The sequence below is a fragment of the Polypterus senegalus genome, chromosome 4 (assembly GCF_016835505.1).
Source record: "Polypterus senegalus isolate Bchr_013 chromosome 4, ASM1683550v1, whole genome shotgun sequence".
Lineage (NCBI taxonomy): Eukaryota > Metazoa > Chordata > Cladistia > Polypteriformes > Polypteridae > Polypterus > Polypterus senegalus.
The window spans coordinates 230,652,123-230,674,111 of record NC_053157.1 but is presented as its reverse complement, the minus strand read 5'-3'; the positions used below and the strand labels follow the sequence as shown (position 1 = coordinate 230,674,111).

The 21,989-nt window shown below is 39.1% G+C and overlaps 1 long non-coding RNA gene across 1 annotated transcript; it reads left to right on the top strand.

The window, feature by feature from the left end:
* The first annotated feature begins 13,423 nt into the window (after nt 1-13,423).
* On the top strand, nt 13,424-14,460 carry LOC120528683. The gene is made up of 3 exons (XR_005633585.1): nt 13,424-13,612; nt 13,878-14,160; nt 14,342-14,460. It is a non-coding gene; the product is annotated as an uncharacterized LOC120528683 (long non-coding RNA).
* Nucleotides 14,461-21,989: the final 7,529 nt, after the last annotated feature.

Sequence of the window (21,989 nt, the reverse complement as noted above, 5' to 3'; positions counted from 1 at the left end):
GAGTTTTATGAATGCCACAACTCTGTAGGAGCACAAAAAGGAAACAAGAGAGGCTTACATGGAAATCTACAGCAGGCTGGTGACATTAAAAAGGACTTTACAGTTCTGAAGCTGTGCTCAACATAATGAAATGTTATTATTCAAATGATCAAATTATAATGGTTCTTTGGGATTGCCCTATTTAATTATAAATTGTTGCATTGACATCAGCTTGAAAGCAGTTTATTATCCAGCAAGGGACATGACACACCCTGGCAGCAAACGAAGAACAAGATCTGACCTCAGAAATTAAGAGACAAACATTTATTGTATGATCAGCTAACAAGAAAAACAATACAGTTTCTGTCACTGGTGGAAGACCCCCAGTTTTGACACTCCTTTGAGGTGTGAGGTTTGTTCCAAATGACTGATGACACAACACAGCCAGGCACAGTCATCAGGGTCACTTAAAGGTCTGACCTGATGCTGTGAAGTGACTTCAGGTTTACATTGTCAGATCTCTGGTGGGCCTGGTGGGCCTGTTATTGAGTGTCATCTATTACACCTGTGATGTTTGGGGTGTCTAAAGAACATGATTGACTGTCACTGATAACACTTTAGGTAAAGACAAGTAAATCTGACAATCAAGAAGCATCTCCTTTGATTGCACAAATGTCATAACAGTCAGTAAACTTCCCAAAAGATGAAGAACCTGGTTTAGGCCAAAGCCCACTCTGTGACCGTCCCAGATCACTGATGCCCATCCTGATTGTCTTCATTGTTCACTCCATACAAACAGGCAGCAGACACCAAGAAGCTCAGACTACCAGCGAGGTGCTCAAGTGTTTGAGGCTGTGAGGTGACCTGATGATAACTTGATGTCATGTTGGGCTTTTCAAAGCCAGAACTCTGATGGAGAGTCATCAAGAAATGCCAAGGCCTCTGTGCTCTCCTTTACCAGTCTTGGGACTGCTGGAGTCAAAGCTCAACATACAATCTGAGCTCCTTGCCCACTAGACTGAGCCACCATGGCTGGTCCTACAGGGCTGTTGAGAGCAGGCAGACATTTTATGAATTCAGTCAAACCTCAGACATCTGTGTGCATTGATCAGGGCAAGAGGCAGACCATAATAGTTTTTAAAATGAAGGTGTCTGATATGGAATTAATAAAACATTTAGCCACTGTAGGATATTAAAAATGATAAATAGAACAATATGAACAATTAAAAGGAAAAGAATGAATGGAGTTAATGATTGAGCTGTGCAATGCAGTCTGTTTAACATGTACACGCAGTGAGTTCTTGACGTATTTCACTGTTTATTATTAGACATTTGTTAGAGAATGTAGCAGTAGTAGTGGGAAACATGAATATTAAAACGTGTTTTAGTTACCTTCCTTCTTTAACATAATGTTGTAAAATAATGTTGTAAAATCATTAAAAGCATTTTCTGGACAATGTATGCAGCAAAAAACTTTAAGTTAATAATGGTTTAATTTTCTGGAACATTTGACCTCTGCAATAACAGCTCTTTTTAAATCCTGAAAGACAAAATGTTAGCAGCCTTAGAAGAGATGAAGTGCTTGATTTGAGAGCATAAAAGAAATAAATATGGTTGAAATAAAACACCTGCCACCAGGCCAACATCTATAACAAACTTTAGGGAGTCATTTGCTTTCTTTTAAAAGTTTTTCCCTCAGTCTGCCATTTTCTTTCTCTCTGTCTTGATTTTCAGCATGTAATGAGCACTGCACTGCACTTTTAAAGCACCGCCACGCTCACGGCACGTGCCCCACTGCAATTGTATCATACAGGCGGCAGCAAAATGAAAATGAAAAATGAAAGTGAACAGATTTAAAAAATTCAAATAACCAACTTGGCTAAGCTTTTAATTCTCAAGATGTTGATAAAGTACAACAGCACTCAAAAGTAGCAAGAAATCTGGGAAAGAGCAAAGTGAATGCTCTAAAAAATTTCACCAAATCACCCCAGCACACAAGGGGCTGAAATCGGAGAGTGTTTCAGACGACAAATAACTACAAACCTTACATAAAATGAAGATAACATAAAATAATTGTTGCTAAAGGCACCAGACAGCTGCAGCTTACAACACCTTTCAAAGTCATGTGTCTTATCTCTTACCTCACTTACACAAATTGTGCTTTCCACTTCTGTACTGTGGGGTGGATGGCCTCTTCCTTGTATGGTCCAGGGGAACAAGCATGGACAAAGCATTACCTCCCCCGGAATGGTAGATGGCAGCCACCCTGGGTGGCAGCGGTGCCATGGACTCCCACAGGGCTTCATGGGAGATGGAGTTGGACACAACCCTGTTGGGATCTGGAGGCACTGTCAGGGAATGCTGCAGCTGTTCCTGAGCCTGTGCGGGCAGGTCTTGCGCCACACTCAGATGTGCAGCAGAAGTGACTTATATAAGGGGCCAGCAGAGACTACTCTGTGAGCCAGAGTCAGGAGGATGGAGACAATGCTTGCCAAGGAGGAGTAGGAGAGAAGAAGAAAAGTATTGTGTATTGTGGTGTTGGTGCTTTGGGACTGTGCTGTGTCCGTGGGAAACGGGGAATACGTTGCCCACAGGTATAGAAAAAAAAAAAATTTTGTCTTTTATTAGTGTACCTCCTGCGTCTGTCTGAGTCGGGTTGAGTCCTCTCTTCCACAACAGCTTTCAGTGTGTCCAGGGTTGACCCTGTGATGGCACAGACTTTTCTGATAAGTTTGCTCAGGCATTTTGCTTCTTTTGAGCTCAGGTTATTTCCCCAGGAGAAGCACAGCATATACCACCACACTGGCTACTATGGACTGGTAGAACATTTCCAGCAGTTTGCTGCCCACATCAAACGACCTGAGCATCTTTAACAAGTCCAGTCTGCTCTGGCCCTTCTTATCCAGCACTACTCAGTTCATTGTTCATGTGAACTCCCAGGTACATGTAGCTCTGCACCATTTTCACGTCTCCCCTCTGAAAGGTGACTGGTCTCAGAGGCTCCTTGGCACGTCTGAAGTCCACCAACGGCTTTTTTGTCTTTCTGATGTTGAGTTGTAAGTTGTTGTCCCTGCACCACAGGATGAAGTCCTCCACAACCTTCCTGTTCTCTGACTCATATCCATTATTAGTGCACCCTATGATGGAGGAGTCATCTAAGAATTTCTATAGATGGCAATAGCTGGTGTTATACTGGAAGTCTGTTATGTAGAGGGGTAAATATGAAGGGAGTCAGGACAGATCCCTGAGGTGCTCCAGTATTACACACCACCATTTCTGACTCACAGTCCCTCAGCCTCACAAACTGCTGTCTGTTGGTCAGGTGGTCAATAACCCAGGAGATTTTGGGGCTATCAAGGTTCAAAGTCTTGAGCTTATCCCCAGTCAATGGGGCAGAATGGTGTTAAAAGCATTGGAAAAGTCAAAGACCCTCATTCTGATTGTGGTGCTGACTTTGTCCATGTGGGAGTAGACTCTGTTTATATATAAGATTTGGGCTTAGAAAGTTAACACATTCATTTTTGAGATTAATGTGGTCTGTGTAACTCATTAAGAAATATTGTCATGTCCAGCAAATCCCACTGCCAGTGCTTTTGCCATTTTTTTTTAACATTACGAAACAAAAGTACAAAGTGTTTACCTAAAGAATTACATACTAATTCAGTACCGTATTTATATACTACCTTTAAAAATTTTATGATCTATAATTTTCACTTAAAGGTTTATCATTTTATATTACGCGGTTCACAGTGATACGCCACATGTCAGTACATAGCACTGCTGTTCATTTTACTGATTTATCCACACTGACAAAGGTGCAGAGCAGTGCCAGGAAAGGAGGTGGCTTTACAGCAGTCCTGGTGCAATGCTAGAGGAAAGCTGCAAAGGTAAAAATTACACTCTCTTCTTTTTTCATTTCATGTTTCTGAAAGAGGATTGAATTAACATCTTATTACATGGGTGCTAAATACATTTTCTTTGAGTTGCACTAAAAGTTATTGTTGTTCATTTATGCAAAGAATGCAACATAACCATCCAAATAATACACGGTGTCACTTTTTAAGTGAGAAATCGGCTACGGAGATCTTTTTTTGTATAACAGAAGCAAAGGTGTAGGTGTTTACCCAAACATTTTTTTTTTTGTGGTAGCACATTTTTGTAACCCAAAAATCCAAAATCGTGTCACATGTGTGCGCATAGGGGAGAGTTTAAAGGCTCAGATACTTGTAATCTTCCCCCAGAAAGTCAGGGGCGCTGTCGACTAATGCCTTTTCTCTTCTTTTCTCTGCAGACCAGAAGACTGACAACCATGACACCTCTGATGTAACTTCCAATTTCCACCTGCTTGGACCCACCTCTCGCTGCCAAATACATTTATCACCAGAAGCAATACCATCTTAATTAGTGGCTACACACGTGCGCATGATATGCAGCTAAAGGCATTAGATAAGGTGAGCTGCACTAACTCTCTCTCTTCTTCCTCTGCTCACTATCCTTGGGAAATCCCACTAGGTGCCGGCGCCATTGATAACATCACTTCCAGTACCAGGGCCATTTAAGATGTTACTTTCAATCCAGCCACTGTGAATGCCATTACTTCTGGTTCCCGAAGAGGTCATTTCCAGTAACAGAGCTGACATCACTTACGGTCTAAAAAACGTGATGTTCTGGCTCCGGCCCAGATGACGTCAATTCAGGTCACGGCCTTTAAAGCGGATCTGATTTGAATTGGTTTTCCTCCCAGTTGGCCTCATGCTCACCCTGTAGACGTGCCCCACCCTACCTAATCTGCTATATAAGGCGGGGTTGCTGTTGACTCACAACAAACGTCTCAGTGTCAGCTCCACCATGAGATTCGCCACCTTGCTGGTTCTGCTGTGCCTGTGCTCTATGCTAATGGCGGTGAGTTCTGACCTTTCACATTTGTAATTAGATATGTTTACAAAACATTTCTTCTTTTCTTTTCTTTACTTTTTGTTGTTTGTTCCTTGTTTGTAAGTTTCTTCTCCTTACTTTTAAACAGCAGGTCATCAGAAATCTATTTTCCAGTTACTAAAACCTCTTCTTACTTTTCTTCTTACTTTTCAGAATTGTGTCTCGGGAAACACATGGGGAACCTTAAAAGCTGTAGTTGCACTTCTGTGAGTAGAATGGAGAATGCGCCGGTCATGAATGTTTGTCAGTTCTTTCTCTGATTGCTCTGGCTAGTAGGAGGCTCTGCTCTGGCTAGTAGGAATCTTTACACCTTGCATGCCCATGTAGCCAGAAGGATCCACGTGACATAAATTTTGCCAGCAGTCATTTTACACAAGCAGTCTAGTCTGTGACCGTGTGCCTCCTGATTTTGTGTCTGTGTGTCCTGTACGTCTGTGCACATCGACTGTTCAGGCATCAGACAGCAAAACATGGACGTGTTCAAAGAGGAGTGGAGTACAGTGCCGTACACACAATGGCATACAGATCAGGGGGCACATCCTCTGTCCTCGACTGTGTTCACAGGGGTCCGTGTCCATTTAATTTTGGAGCAGAAATCTTCTTTTATCCAGGCCCAGTGCAGGAAAATTGAGATCTAGAAGTGAGTTGTGGTTAAAACAAGAAAATAGCCAGCCATTCACTGACTGAGCAACAAGCTCTTCTCCTCCATTTTACATGAATATCGGCTAAGCATAATAAAGCCTTTACTGAATGGTGGAACTCAAAGAGTCAGTTGTAGGCATTTACTGGAGCTACTGAGTGATAAATTAATGGATAAAGTTAATGAAGACATGAAACAGATTACTGCATGTTGGTTCACATATTGGCAGAGGAAATCCAAAGTCAAGTTATAGATGGAGTCAGATGTGCTGATTTTGTATCCGTAGCCATTAATGAATCGACAAACAACACAAACACTGCATTTATGTCAGGTATTTTTTTTTTTAGGTTTGAGGTCTCTGAGCAGCTGCTCCTTTTACTTTAAGTGTCTTTTTTGAACTATTTGTGCTTAACACAAACATGGTGTGATTAGGCTCTGAGGTTAGGGATCTACACTGGCAATCGGAAGGTTGCCAGTTCGAATACTGTAAATGCCAAAAGTGACTCTGTTCTGTTGGGCCATTGAGCAAGGTCCTAAACCTGCAACTGCTGAGCACTAGTAGTGAGAAAAGCGCTATATTAATGCAAAGAATTATTATTATTATTATTATTAATAAATGATATTGTTGTGAATAGTAAAGCCCAGACTCTAAAAGGTGAAGTGAATGATCGGATTTCATTATGAATTCTCTTTTAAACTTTATGTGTCTTGTTAAACTGAATTCAGCAGCTGCCCTTTCAAAGTCTCGGTCTGTGTCTGATTTTAGAGATATCTGATGTTTCAAATGACCATAATCTTGTCAAATCAAGATAATTTCACTGTCATGTGTATGTAGGACAAGGAAATTTGTATTTAATGCATAGTACAAAGAGTGAAATAAATGAATGAAAGATGAAGGAACATCACAAGAAGGAAGTTTTAGAGACACAATTTTTGGAATAGTTGAATTTCTCAGTACACCTGCCACATTTTACAGGTGTAAAGAAAAGTGGGGAGAACCACAACCCTAAATACCTTCAGCTTCATCAGTGGACAGACCCCAATTGTAGTGGCACAGAGTCCTAAACTGAGGAGTTTGGTGGTCAGCTTTGCTTGTCTGACAGCATTAACTGCTGAGCTGCATTCTGCAGACAGGACCCTGACATTGCAGCTTGTATTATCAGCCTTGATGTGTCAGGACTCGTGTACAACGCTCACAGGTTATTTGTGCTTTAAATTTGGTGGTTGTTGTGATGTTCAACCCAATGTTTCAAGGTTGGTGTTTTGTCAAATGGGAATTCCTCTTTTTATTTGGAAATTCTTGTTGTGTTGTTTAGTTTTAAACAAAGAAATGTAAAAATAAATTACTAAAGGACCTTTGTCATTTTAACATTTCAAATGCTGTGCTACCTCCAAAACTTTAACAAACAGTCTGAGAATGTGTGGGAATTTGTACAGCTAAACTCCATAAAGTGTTTGTGTGTGGGAACCCATAGTGTTAAAGGCAGTGACAGAGACGGCCTGAGCATCCGTAATGTTTTTTAATTTTTTTTTTACATTATATCCTTACAGCAAAAAAGTAGAAGGAGATATGGTTTTCTCTAAAAAAACATTTGAAGATGTACCTGTAAAAGGATGAACTTTCAGGACTTCTATAAGTTGGTAAGCATGTGTGGGTGGCAGAGGTAAATGTTTGGCTGCATGAGCTGACGATTCACTTGTCTGCAGACATAAACACTTTTATGGTGCCATAGTTGTGGCATGAGGTGATGCAGAGAGAATGCCCCATTCTTAAAAACGTGTTCATTTTTGTTCTTGTTAATTGAATATCAATAAAAGTTTTATTTAAAAATAGCATGACTAAAGGTGAGTGTCTTTTTGAATGACTCGTATCTTACATCTTTACCAGCTGTTTGTTCGCACTCTGCAGCAAGGACTTCTCTCTCTTTTCTTCCTATTAATTCACACGGTTCCAGAACTCATATTAGATTCTAAAAAGTCAACTATACAATTTTAAGAACTGTGATCTTTTTCTATTTGATGAATTGTCTGTTTCTCTTTTAGCCCTGAAGAATCAACCTGACCAATCTTTTAAAAGAATGAAGAATTAAAAGAATGAACTTTAATTTAAATAAAAGAAACACAATGTAAAAATAGTGTCCGCCTGTCTGTCTCCTTGTCTGTTTGCCCATCTTTGATCATCTACTTGATTCATAATGTCTCGTCATGCACATCTTTCTGAGTTTATCAAATGCCACTGGCCGCTATCATCAATCACTACAAAGGGACTGGAGTAGTCGGCAGGATGGCAGGCTGTCAATGCACTGCTCCAAATTCCCTTCAGTTTCATTTGTGTTCCTTTAAAACACTTTATTCTTACATTCAGTTGTTGAAAGGTCTTCCTCAATGAGGTTTATCTGCCAGAAGATCTGATTTTTATGGAGAGCTGATAATCTTTGGCACTGAGTTGAACAAAGCAAAGACATCATCTGAGTTTCACAGCCACACATGATGATTGTATGTTGATAAATAAAGCTTGAGTTAGTAACCTAGAAGATCTCACCTGGACCTTTGGATGAATTTCAACAGAAGGAATCATTTGATGTTCTAATGTTGGACTTTAAAAGCAAAGCAAAATATACATAAGTATATTATCAGGTGTAACCAGTAGGAGGAACCACTGAGCCCCAAACCCCAGACCCAATAATGCCCAACAACAGCGATGGGTTCAAATAATGGATTTATAATCCAAAAAGCCTGTTATATAATGAAGCAAAGCCAATAATCGCACAAAAGAATTAAACTCTTTCTTCTCCTTCCTCCTCCTGTTGCTGTCGTCTGCTGCCTCCCAACTCCACAAGGTAAGGCAGTGAGCTCTTTTTATACTGGACTTGGCTTGACCAGTGAGGAGCACTTCAGGGTGGTGTGAGAACCAAGGCACTTCTCACCTGACATCACCCCCTTGCGGCACTGAGGGACCCCAACTGGATTCCAGTTCTCATGAACCCCTGCGTGTGTCCTAGCTGGGAATGGCACCAGCGGACCACTGCCAGCAAGTGTATGGAGGATGGAGCTGCTCCTGACCTCCAGCTTCTGCTAATCCATCCCCTGCCAACTTCCATGTTGATGAGAAGTCCTGCCGTTTGTGCAGAAGAGTTACCTGTTACCTCTCCATGGCACTCACACAGGGCACAGACCTCCTAGACCAAACCCCATATTCATATTCTAGTTTATTAGTCTTTTAGGGTTTAAGTTTATTATATTGTCATTCTCAGTTGAAAATAAATAAATAAAATAAACACCAAAATAGTTTAGAAAGTGTTTGAACTGAGAAAAAAACAATTAGAGCATTTGAACAAAACTAATGATCTAATTCCAGAAGCAGAAATGGAAAACTCTAAAATAATAGCATGTTTTAATTTGAAGCTTACATACTTCATAAAAAGTCTGAATACCACAAGAAAGGCCTAAAGGCCTAAAAAACCATTGAAAGAAGAGGTCAGTCATAAAACACCTGAGTCAAAATAACAAAGCCCAAAAGTTTTTAATTAAATATAATCGAAATGGTTCACATTTTTGGAATGTATTGAAAAATTAAAAAAATTAACAAGAATTCATAATCAAACAAGTCAATACAAATAAACACAATAAACACTTCAAAAACGTAACAACTTTTGAGTGTTGAAAATGCAAAGCCAAAAGATCATAAAACAACAAAATAAAAATAACCTCAAAATCCTAACCGTGAAGTGAGGAGCTGAGCGTCTTCTGCCACAGGGGCTCACACCACTGCACACACCTGAGGCCTGCTGGGCCTCAAATCAGGCCTTGGGTGAGCGGCACAGCAACAGCGTCTACTCTGACTAGTAAACAGACTAACAAAATACAAATGAAATGAACGTTCTTATCAATTAGAAAATGATTCAAAAAACGAAAGGCACATAAGAAAAACAATTTAAGTAGAAAAATAATCAATAACTAAATAAAGAGCTAAAATAAAGGAAATCATGACTGGAGACATAGCCCTAGTAAAATTTGGACACAGCTTTATTCTTTTTTATTATTATTTTTATTACCTTTAATATTTTAATTTGATGTTATCTTTCACCATCAGCTGATGGCTGTCCTAACTCATGTGGAGTTTTTTGATATGTTTATAGACAATTTGTGTTGTTTTGCCATGTTCCTATTTTTGGGGCCTGATGCCAGCATATGGTATCTGGGGACTGGCCGCTCTTAGGTGAGCCTCGTCTGGGCAGGTTTAGTTACAGTTTGGTCAGCTTCATGGGCTTTCGTTTGGAGGCATGACACCTATTTTTCCTTTTCAAGACTCATGACAGGTCTGATGATAAGACAGTTTAGAGAAAAGAAGTCTACCTGGTCAGAGACTTCAGGAGGCAGAAGACGCTCCCATCTACCTCGGAGGGCATGTAGTTGAAAGGATAGGCTGATGAATTGTAGGTAATGTCTGATTTCTAAAATGATTGCTAGAAACTGTTAAGGAGAACCAGTGTGACCCCACTGAGTTAAATAAATGTCAAGAAAAGTTTTATCTTTAAAGCAACACCGAAAATGCTTCTGTTAAAAAGCAATTTCAATAACTAGACCAGTTAAAAAGTGCATAATGAGTGAATTCAAATTGGAAGATGGTGTTTATCAGGCCATTTATGTGTTCACCATAAACATGAAAGAAGGCAAATCTGAAAATTCTACCTGCTTAGATGTATTTGGTGTTTATATATTTGTTTCATTTTTTATTTCTCGACAAAGCCCTATAAAATTATAGCTATCCTGTACTCGACAGTAAAGCCTGTGAACTCTATTTTATCAAGAATCATCAAAAATACAGAAAAGTATTTCCTCAAATCCATGGTGTTCAAGAGTGGAAAGCTGAAATAACTGATATATAAATTCCACAATATTAAAAACTTTAGGTTAGTAATACATTATATAATACATATTTCAAATCATAGAGCACAAAGATGGTGCCAACTTTTGAGGCAGGCTGTTTGCTCAACTCTTTCATATACAGTATGTTTTAATTCTCGTTTTTATTTGTTAGTTCTTCCCAGCAGTGACTGTTCTACAATCAGGTGTCCTTTCTCAGCATGTTACCTTTTCAGTTTCATTTACTGAATTGACTTCATTTGAACCTCCGTCTTTGTTTTATTCATCTCCTGACTTTTTACCTGGACGCTGGTGTTCACCTGTATGACTGAGCTGTGTGCTTCTCGAGACTCAGACGCCCTCACTGGAGGCACACCAGTGTAGTAGTTAAACGATGCTGGCTCCATTCTTCCTTGCTGGGCTTGTTTTTACGATGTCTGAGAGTCTTCTTCGACTCGTCTTCTCCTCCACAGGCTGCAAGCTATTGGCCGTTGGTAACCAGATTTAATTTCTGCTTCTCAAGGCTGCCTTGACGGTTTCTCTATGTGTTCAAAGGGAATAAATGCTGCTGATATTCATTGGCTCACATGAGCTCGGCCTACAGCGAGCTGTCAAGGTTGTTCTTCTGGACGTGAGCCTCAGTGATTAACACAACTTCTATCTTGTATGATTTTATTACCTCAAAGAAGCTGAACCTCTTTTACATCTTTGAGACCTGGACCATTAATGGTGGCTCTTCATGTTTAACTGACCCGGTACCACCAGGTTATCCGTTTTTCAACTCTCCTCAGCTGTCTCATCATGGCGGGGCCTGCCATTGTTCTTAATAGTTCTTGTTCTTGGGTCAGAGCCTTACAATGGAGTCCGTTTATGAGTTTCGAACTGCAACTTTCAAAGTGTGTAGCTCTTCTTCTTTGTTGTGTGCTGCAGTTTATAGGCCTTCTACAATTAATGATAATGTTCATTTCTGAATTCTCTGATCTCTTGGTTAATATAACACTTTGTTATGATAAAGTATTTATTGTTGGTGATTTTAATATACATGTTTGTTGTCAGTCTAAGTCTAAACAATTGGTTAAAGACTTTTTATCATTTTTGGACTCTTTCAGCATGTTACTGCTCCAAATCATTCTCGTGGTCACACCGTTGATCTCGTTCTTACATGAGGTTAATAATATAAAATATGTGATGTTCATATTACTGATCATTTCCATTAATATTGGATGTAATACTACAGTTGACATTGTTTTAACAAGCTGTGTCCCACGCTATTCTCGTATTTTAAATAGCTAATACCCACAGCTTCACTCACAAAGCTCTCTTTTAATAAATTGGCTGACATAAAAATAAGGACACAGTTTAATTTCAGTTTTGATTACGTATCAAGTCTGCGCTGTATGTGAAAATCACACAAAAGGAGCGAATATGTTGAGCAGGGAGCTGCGATACTTCTCTGTATAACGTTCGATGTAGCAGCCCCAAGTTTCAGAATGAATTGTGAGCGAGGTGAACTCTTTCTGCAGCACATCACCTAAAGCTGGCCATGAGAGAAACAATCATCTGTCAAATCCACTGCCGCCTTTTTAAGAGACTGGCCTTGTGCTTTACTGACAGCCATTAATTGGAATTTCCAGGCATTTGAATTGAAAAGGAAAGTCAGATGGTAGAAGAGGAATACGCGGGATAAAGACAGTTTCACACTGATCAGAGTTAGTAAAGATATTCTAATACTTCTGAAAATAAGTAATAGTAATGAAATAGAAAATAACTCAACTAACAAATGCATTGACTACCTCAACCTAAACTTATAACTACAATTGATCATAAAATAATTCAGATAAATCTACTGTTAAGTGCCGACTGCTGAGAGCGTAGAACGAAAACAGAAGGAAAACACTGAAAATCAGAAAATTAAATATTTAAAAATCAAACAGACACAACCGCATCTCCACAGAACAGGATGGTAGAATCAAACGACTTAAGGTCGATTCACATAACACGGAGCGTGACCAGCAACGTCACATCAAAAACTTTAGTCAGTGTATTTAAGGGGAAGTTTCACCCTCTTAGTGTAGGAGTTTCACAAAATCCATTCTTATCTCTCACCTTGACACTAAAACAAACCTCCATACAAAATTCAAACTTCTACAACTTGGGGTTTAGGAGATCTAATGATGAATCAGTCAGTCAGTGGATTTTATATATTTAGATGATATCTGGTTTTAAAAGTATGTTTATTAGTTTGGATTGCAAGGCCAGTGCGACTGTATTGATGATTCTATTTTAGTCTTTAGTTCATCTTGTAAAAAGGATTTACACTCAATTGACTCCTCGAAATCTGCTGTCAAAAGGGAGGACCTGCTTCATGGCTTAATGACACAACACAGCAGCTCGGCGCACTGCTAGGATTGCTGAACGATGGTGGGAGAAAGACAAGCCTACTGCATCTTCAAGATTTTTAGGATTTCTCTGTTTAACTTCCAGGATGCAGTTAAGAAATGTAAACACGATTACTTCTCTGATTTGTTATCCTGTCAGTCTAAGAAACTCAGGGTCTTATCTAAGGCAATTACAGTTTTTGCCCGTTGCTTGAACACTATAGACCCATGCTTAGACTAAAGCAACACAACTTGAAGCTTTTGTTACCATACCTCAAACACATGTACCCATACCTTACACAAAAGCGCTGCTTTGCACTGTAGTTGCAATTATGCAACACACTTACTCCTTTATGCAACACACATGATCCTGCATACTACACTCTATTTCATACATAAGACACTTCGTTCAAAAATGAAATCTCAGGGTGCCATTTGGAAAACACATGTATCCAAAATACAAAACACATCGGGTAATTGCAACCACTCAAATACACACCTGAAGGCACTTACTTGCAAAACTGAACACTAATTAGCCAACTACAAAAAGCCCTCAGTTCAGCCATTTCAAGAACTTTGCAAGCATGGATGGAGGGAGAGCAAGAGGAAGAGGAACAGGAGGAGGAGGAGGAGGAGGAGGAGGAGGTTGAAGAGGCCATGCACGGACCCATATTTCTGAGGATATTAGAGCAACTTTGGTGGACCATGTCATCAACCATGGCCTGACTATGAGGAAAGCTGGGCAGAGAGTCCACCCACATCTAAGCCGCTTCACAGTGGCATCTGTAATAAGAACATTCCGACTAGAAAACAGGTATGTCTTCACCTCTCTACCTTCTACTCTACTCAGATGGTTTTTATAGCACTGTTCTACAGTATATCACATTACCATATCAAGTGTACAGGGTATTGCAGGGTGCTAATGCTCCTTTTGCAGCCAAAGTGGTAGTTTTTGTGAAACATACCATGATTACTTATATTGAAGTACAGTGTTGTACAGTGGATGATACAGTATACACAGTAAAGTACTGTAAGAAAAATAAGCAAACCGATGACAATATGTGGTTGTATTTCTCTAGAATGACTCGAAGACCTTCTGGGGGAGGACGCCAACGCCTGTTCACACAACAGCAGGAACTTGCCGTTGTGGACCTAGTGAGGGCAGACAATGCCATCCGTCTCCACCAGCTACGAAAAAAAATACTTGCAGACAGGCAAGTGTTCAACAACATAAACCATGTGAGCATCACCACCATCAGACGCATCTTGGGAAAACACAGCATCACCATGAAGCAGCTCTACAGAGTCCCATTTGAGAGGAACAGTGACAGGGTCAAAGGACTTTGAGCTGAATATGTACGGGTAAGTGTAACTGTCCTTTACATTTACAATACAGTATTGGTGAAATCCAGTAGCAACTGAATATGTACCATATCAGTACCACATGGATCCATTCTGAGAGCTACACAGGTACCTGTGTGCTGGGGTGAGGGTTCTGTATGTGTAGCACTGTAGTACAGTAATATGTTCTCTTTTTTTACAGAGAATCTTGGCCATGGATGGAGCTGCACAGCCTCATGAACTCATTTTCCTTGATGAAGCTGGATTCGACCTGAGCAAAACAAGACGACGGGGTTGTAATATAATTGGCCAAAGGGCAATTGTGCACGTCCTAGGGCAGCTCGGGGGAAATATCACATTGTGTGCCGCCATAAGCTTAAGAGGGCTTCTGCATCATCATGCAAAACTAGGTCCATACAATAGCCAACATATACTCACATTTCTAGATGCTCTCCATAATATAGTTGTACAGAACAGACTAGATCAGCCCAGGTTTGTGGTGATATGGGATAATGTCAGTTTCCATCGGGCTGCTCTGGTCCAGGCCTGGTTCTCCAACCACAATCAATTTGAAGTGGTATACTTGCCCCCTTACTCACCATTTTCAAACCCTATAGAGGAATTCTTTTCGACTTGGAGATGGCATGTATATGACCGCCAACCACATGCCCGCATGCCTCTTCTGCAGGCAATGGAACAGGCCTGCGGCGACATTCAGGTGACAGCAATCCATGGATGGTTTCGACATGCAAGAGGATATTTTCCCCGGTGCCTAGCGAAAGAAGACATTGCTTGCAATGTCGATGAGGTCCTGTGGCCAGACCCCAACAGACGGCGGGATCCATGAGCCCACGTATGCACAATTGTCATGATCTTTTGTGTTTACAGTATAGTGTTTTTTCTATTACTGTATTATTATTTTTTTTAGCTTTATCTGAATTAATGGTACTGCAATGTACAGTGCTGTAATGTACAATATTGAGTAGGCCTATTTGTTTTTTTGGTTGTTTGAAAATGTGTCTCCTGATAATATGCCTTCTGAATAAACAATGAAAATCAAAGACTGCAGTGTTTTATATAAAGTAGACTAGTGTGTTCTGCCTGGTCTGATAGTGTTTGCATATGATGCAAGTATGTGTCATTTTGTCAACAGAGTTAATTTTGACAAAGGAATGTTAGGTTTTGATAGCAGAGTTTAGGTTTTGGGAGTAGAGTTTCAATTTGGCACAGATGTGAATGGTATATTTCCCAGTGTTGTGTCATGTTTACTTGTGTTTAGAGTTTTGGCACAATGAGCGAAGTTTTGCAAAATGTGTTCAAGCAACGGGCAAAAACTGTAATGTGGCTGTTCATACCTCTTCAGTGACGGGACTGAATAACACTCTTCATTCATGAGGAAGAATAATTTTAGGGCAACATAGCATTCATCTTAAAGCATAAAGGGTTAATAAATGTCAGAAACCTGTTCAGTCACACATTGACTATACTGCGCACACAAAGTTCACAATACCTGCTCTATAGCTCCAGTGCTCTGGGTTACTTTGGGTTAAAACATCAGTTTTGAATATGTATAATATTTTACATAATGAAGAATTCTCCACTCTGCTTATTAAAATGATTATAAACATGCAAAACACCAGAACCTGATCAAGTCTCAAGGAAAAATGTTCTTTTGATAATTACAACATGCAAAGGAGTCAATTTCTTCTAAGAATAAAGTGCTGCTGGTATGTGTGTGTGTGTGTGAGTGTGTGTGTGAGTGTGTGTGTGCGTTTGTGTGCATGTGTGTGTGTGTGTTATGTTGTGTCCACTGTGATGCTTTTGGAAAGTGAAGAATGCGTATTGAGCACAGATAACAGTAGTGTGTGTGTGTGTGTGTGTGCCAGCTGACTTATCAAATAGGTTCTAAAATGTGAAGGAGCATATATATTATATGGATACTGTTTTAAATGCTTTACATGAGTCATAAGGTAACTTAAGGAATGGTGGTATGGTGGTGCAGTGGTTAGCACTGCTGCCCAGCAACAGGAAATGAAGGCTCAGACTTGTACGGTCTAAGGTTAGGCTTATTGGCGATTCTAAATTGTCCTTAGTGTGACCTTGGTGTGTGTGTGTGTATGTGTGTGTGTGTGTGCGTGTGTGTGTACCCTGTGGTGGTCTGGAGCCCTGCCTGGGGTTTGTTTCCTGCCTTGTGCCCTGTGCTGGCTGGGATTGACTCAAGCAGACCCCCGTGACCCTGTGTTAGGATATAGCGGGTTGGAAAATGACTGACTGAATGACTAATAATAATAATAATAATAATAATAATAATAATAATAATAATAATAATAATAATAATAATAATAATAAAACTTGTGTTTTAAGTTTAAAGACTGTCTAAATAGTTTTCAGTACGTTGTGCAGTTTGTCAAAGAGATCTCTGTGACTGAAGTGCAGTTGAAGGAATTTAAGCGATTCTAGAAATAGTTTGCTAAAGACAACGTGTGAAAATATGTGCGTTGTTTGAAATGTTGAGGCAGACGATAAAGGTGTACATAAATATATATGTTTTGAATTTAAACTGAAATTAATATGAGCTACTGAACATCATTTTCTGGAAACAGGGCATATCGCTGAACAGTTTGATGTTTTCCTCACACAGTTACATTCCACAGAAATTGATATTGACAAGTTTATAAAAGCAGGCTGTGCATTCAAGCTCATATTGTTGGATCCGTGAAGCAGCAGTGCTAACCACTGCACTAATTTATAGTAAAAGTATAAAGTATATATAGTATCATTTTTGTCACTGTGTGGTTCAGAGCTTTCGTAAAATGGAGAAAGTAATCATGAAAAAATATGACCTTGAGATTTTGCTGAATCTTGACGCTTTAGACCTCACTGAGTCAGAAAATACAATACCATTTTTTGGAATTACGTCTCTGTGTGTCTATGTGTGTGTAAACACAATAACTCAAAAACACAATGAGGTAGATGGATGAAATTTGGCATGTGGTTGTTACGCCAAAGTTGTGGATCTGTATTAACTTTTGGGCCAAATCCATCAACCGGAAGTGGTATTTTACCAGAACACATACTCGATTTTTTATTTTATTCATGCAGCTGTAGAGTCCGATTTATTCAACTTTACTTTTACAATGATTGTTTAATATATTATTAATTTGATTTGATTTGTTGTTGGTTCTTTAGTGTACATAATGTAAAACAATTATCATTGTCTTGCGGTTTACTCCTCAAATATCCATCCCCATATCTGAGTATATGAGAAAGTCTAGGGGAGACCACTACCAATTTTTGAAAATAAAATGACACTGACTGAGAGACTGACTACATCATCATACAAGATCAGTGTACTCTTACTGACAAATTACTTTTGCTTTAAGAATGTTATTTAACAACGAAGCAATACAAACTTTGTAAAATTCCTAAGGTGGTTACGTCTCTACTGAACTACAGGTAGTTAAGCGAAGAGAGTCTGCCAAGTGATGAAAAACTAAACATACTAATGTGTTTTTGTATTTATTCGATATGTATTAATGTATTAATCTTTTATAGTTCATATTCACATCTCAAAATATCTGATATTCTGAAAATAATCCAGTAGCAGACTTATATTTTAAAATCTTGTTCCCTCTTTTTTCATTGTTTCTCTTTTTCTCAAAAACGATTGATGAAATATCCTATTCTTTTTGTTCCAAACATCAGCCATATCATACATATTGCATACCAGGGATTTTCCTGCCTTGCATTTAAACCTGCTGGGGTAGGCTCCAGATTTCCTGCGATTCTGCTCTGCATAAACAGGTGTAGATAATGTACATATTGTTCTTAATCTCAGATGGTGTCTGTGTCTTTTGGTTGCTGTCCTCACTCCTATTCCCTGCTCTTATTCTGCTCATTACACGTTTACTGTTCTTATACATTGGCTATTCCAGTCTCACTGCCCTTAACCTTCACACGACATGCTTGTTTTTCTTTGTTTTTCTCAATATAGCTTTGTGTGGTCTGCACACTGATTCAAACCAAAGAGTCCTGTTCTTCCTAAGCCCCCATGATTTTCATGATTACACCTGTCAGCCGACAGTCGATTCTGTTCTCCAATTTTTAAAATTTTTTAAGGCATGCAGGTGGCAAAAGTCTGTCTTTAAATTGTATGTGCCTGTGGTGGAATCAGAGATCAATATGGCTGGTAGAAAAAAAGCCCTGTATGGGAGATTTTTGAATGAAATATTGAAGGCATTCATTATAAGCACATTGACTTGGAGCAGAATATGTTGTGGTTGTGTGCTGTAGACATTTTGAGTAAAAAACCCTCAAACTTTAAAATTCTCCTAAATTTCATTACAAATTGGCTAATCCGGGGCAATAAAAGGAAAAGATGAAATGTGTCATCAGTCAGCAGAAATAACTTTGAAAATATTTAAAAAATTATAAACTAGTGTAAAATTGTTCATATTCAGTGTCTAGTTTTGATTATGCTTGTTCTTCACAGAAAAAAACAAAACCAAATATTAAACAATGAAGTGTAGTAAGCTTCCACTAACATTGCTCTTATTTACAAATCCATTAAGTGTACAGTTCTGTCTAATTGTGACACAAAGCTAAACTCCATGCCATAATTACTAAAACTAAAACTAATAGATATAAAAATAAAATAGAAATGTCTTTGTGAAATACAAACCAAATTAAAACTAAAAAGACATGCTGGAGGAAAACTAAAACTAAACTGAATTTCCAAGTAAGGTCAGAAAAAATATAGAAATAAAAACTAATATAAAAAAAAACCCTATAATAATTTTGATATCTTCACAACCTAAAGTTTTTGGCTTTGAGGAATTCATTAATCAGTTATTTCTGCTTTCCACTCTGAGTTGCCATATTTCACCATTAGTCACAATGGAAATCATTTTCTTAATTTTGATGATAGATGATAAAATAGTATTCATACTCTTCACTATCGAGTATATAATGAATATAAATTTTAAGAGTTTACCTCTCAAAAGTCAATATTTATGTCAATGAACATGTCAGTGCCATTAGAATGACAAGTCCTTGTGTCTTTATTAAAATGCTTAGCCATGTCGTCAGTATCACAATGCACTCTGGGAGGATTTCCTGATTTGGACTGTGGCTGAGGTTTTGATGTCAATGACTGGAGATGTTCAAGGCTGAAAGGCTGCACTGCACTTTTGTGTATGGATGGCACATATCAACTCCAACAGCACAAAGTTACACTTGACTGAAATGGAGGAGAGGGTGGGAGGAATTCCATCAGCATCCTGTAGTGGCCTGCAAACAATTTACTGATGGTGCTTGAGTGATGGAAACTCACATTATCCCAAATTAACTGATACTTTGGTAAATCATCTCGAATCAGACCTCACTCATCATCAGGGATGAGGTCTTTGTAGAGGATGTCTAAGAAGGTGAGGAGATGCTGTGTTCTGTCTGGCCCTATAATGGGAACATGAGTTAGCACCCCAAGCACTGAAGTAGTGGCACACATAGTGATGTCCCTCCATGCTGGCCCGGCACATTGACAGTAATAAAAAGTGGCAGGATGAGTTATGAAGTGTAGAGGGCGCTAAACTGATGGCTCAGATTCAGACAACTGTTAAAAAACTGACAGGATGATACTTCACAGTACAGATAGACAAGGAGACAAAACATACTGGGACAGCAAACCAAGTGCTTTTCAACAAAAAGAAGTGTTATATACATCAATGGCCAAGTCAATAAAACTGAGCTCAACCCAACTGGACATGCAGTTCACTTACTGAAGACAAAACTGATGGCAGAAAGTCCAACAAACAAGCAGCACCTGAAGACAGCGGGCAGTAAAGACTTGGCAAAGCATCAGAAGGGGGGAAACACAACACTTGGAGATGGCTGTGGGTTCAGACTTCAGGCAGTCATTGACTGCAAAGGACTTTCATCCAAATTATGAAAATTACTTGTTATATTTATGATTAGGTTAGTTTCTTCAAATATTTTTGAGTCCCTGAAAAAGGGGAACCATGTATAAAAATGTCTGTCTTTTTTAAACAGCTCAAAAACCAAGTGCTTTTCAACACAAAGAAGTGGATTATTCATCAATGGCCAAGTCAGTCAACTGACCTCAACCCAACTGGACATGCAGTTCACTTGCTGAAGACAAAACTGATGGCAGAAAGTCAAACAAACAAGCAGCACCTGAAGACAGCGGGCAGTAAAGGCCTGGCAAAACATCAGTAGGCTGGACACACGGGATTTTTTGACTGGAAAGGATTTTCAACCAAAAATTATATTTATGATGGTATTACTTTGTCCAGATACTTTTGAGCCCCTAAAAACAGTGGGACCATGTATAAAAATGGCTGTCTTTTCTGAGCAGCTCATACAATATTTTAGTTAACCCTACAAAGCCTGCTATATGAATGAATAGTCAGAAAATTCTGTTTTTTCAGGTTTGAACTGTTTATTGGATCCTTTTGAGAGTTCAAAAAAAAATTTTCAAATATGACCTAGGAATATGTTTGTTTTTTTTTTTTGTATCACAAACACCAGGCGTTTCAAGTCAACCAAAAACTGTGTGCCTTTAGAAAAACCTTATCACACACAAATATGTTTTACAACATTTTACAACATTTAACAACTTTTTTTTTTACAACAGGTTTAGTATATTTGGCAATGTGTTTATGTATCGTGAAATGCCAAAAAACAGTTTCTGTCTTTGTTTAGACAAAGGTTGACTTTGCATTTCTCACAATGAACATGTGAGAAGTGACTTCCTGGGCAGTGCTTGCACCTCTGTCTTGTTTTCCAAGTTGGTAAATGCTCAGTGCCATCCTTTGTCACATCAGGGGGTACAGCAAACAGCTCGTCTTTTACGTGGGGTATTTTCTCGTGTTCTGGAGAGGACAGTGGTCTGCCATACCGGATCTTGCCTTTTCCTGCAATTGTGAGAGAAGTCCCAACAGAAGATTGAAATCTTCGCAATGGCATTGGTTTCTTCCTAGGTTCCAGTTCTTTCCGGTCTCTCTTGTAAAGATTCCATGCATTTATTACTGCCACCGTGACAGTGTGCCACCAAATGTACAGATACCATCTTCTGGATCTAAAGGAGAATTTGTAAAGAGCAGACAACATGTCAAGAAGGTCAACACCACCCATAAATTTGTTGTATGTCTCCACAATAACGGGTCTTGGGACCATTATATACCTTTTGGATTTTCGATCCCAGCATTTCACATTTGTCACTGGTTCAGCTCTAACAAATGAGGAGTGCAGATTCACAGCCTTGTTGTCACACCATCTCACAATGATAATGTTTTCCTGATTCACTCTGAAATCCCATGACCCTCTTCCTTTTTTCTTTACATAATTTTTTTCCATCATACTGCAGTTCTTTACCCTGTTCATTCAAACTGTTCCCAAAAGTAGAGTCCTCGTTCTTTCAGGTGATCCACCGGAGGTACTGATGTAAAATAGTTATCAGCAAAAACCTTGTGATTTTGTCCTGCTGGAAGGGTTGAGGTCAGTTTCAGGATAACATCACACACTGTGGGGTACCTTGTCTCCATCTCCCAATAGGCTCTTACATTGGGCATCTGTACCAACCCATGTGCATGTACATACCAAGAACCTGTTCAATTTCTTTGGGTGTTGTGTTTACTGATGTTCCCAGTTTCTGTACACTGTACAAGTTAGTTTGTTCAATATCCTGAATCATTTCATCAGTAACAAACTGCTTGAAATACATGTACGTATGGTGTCCATTCTGACCTTTCTGTAGAGATATCCTCAACATGTCTATCAAAATCAACACTTGCACTTTTAAATGGCACTTTTCTCCATTTGTACTCTTTCTT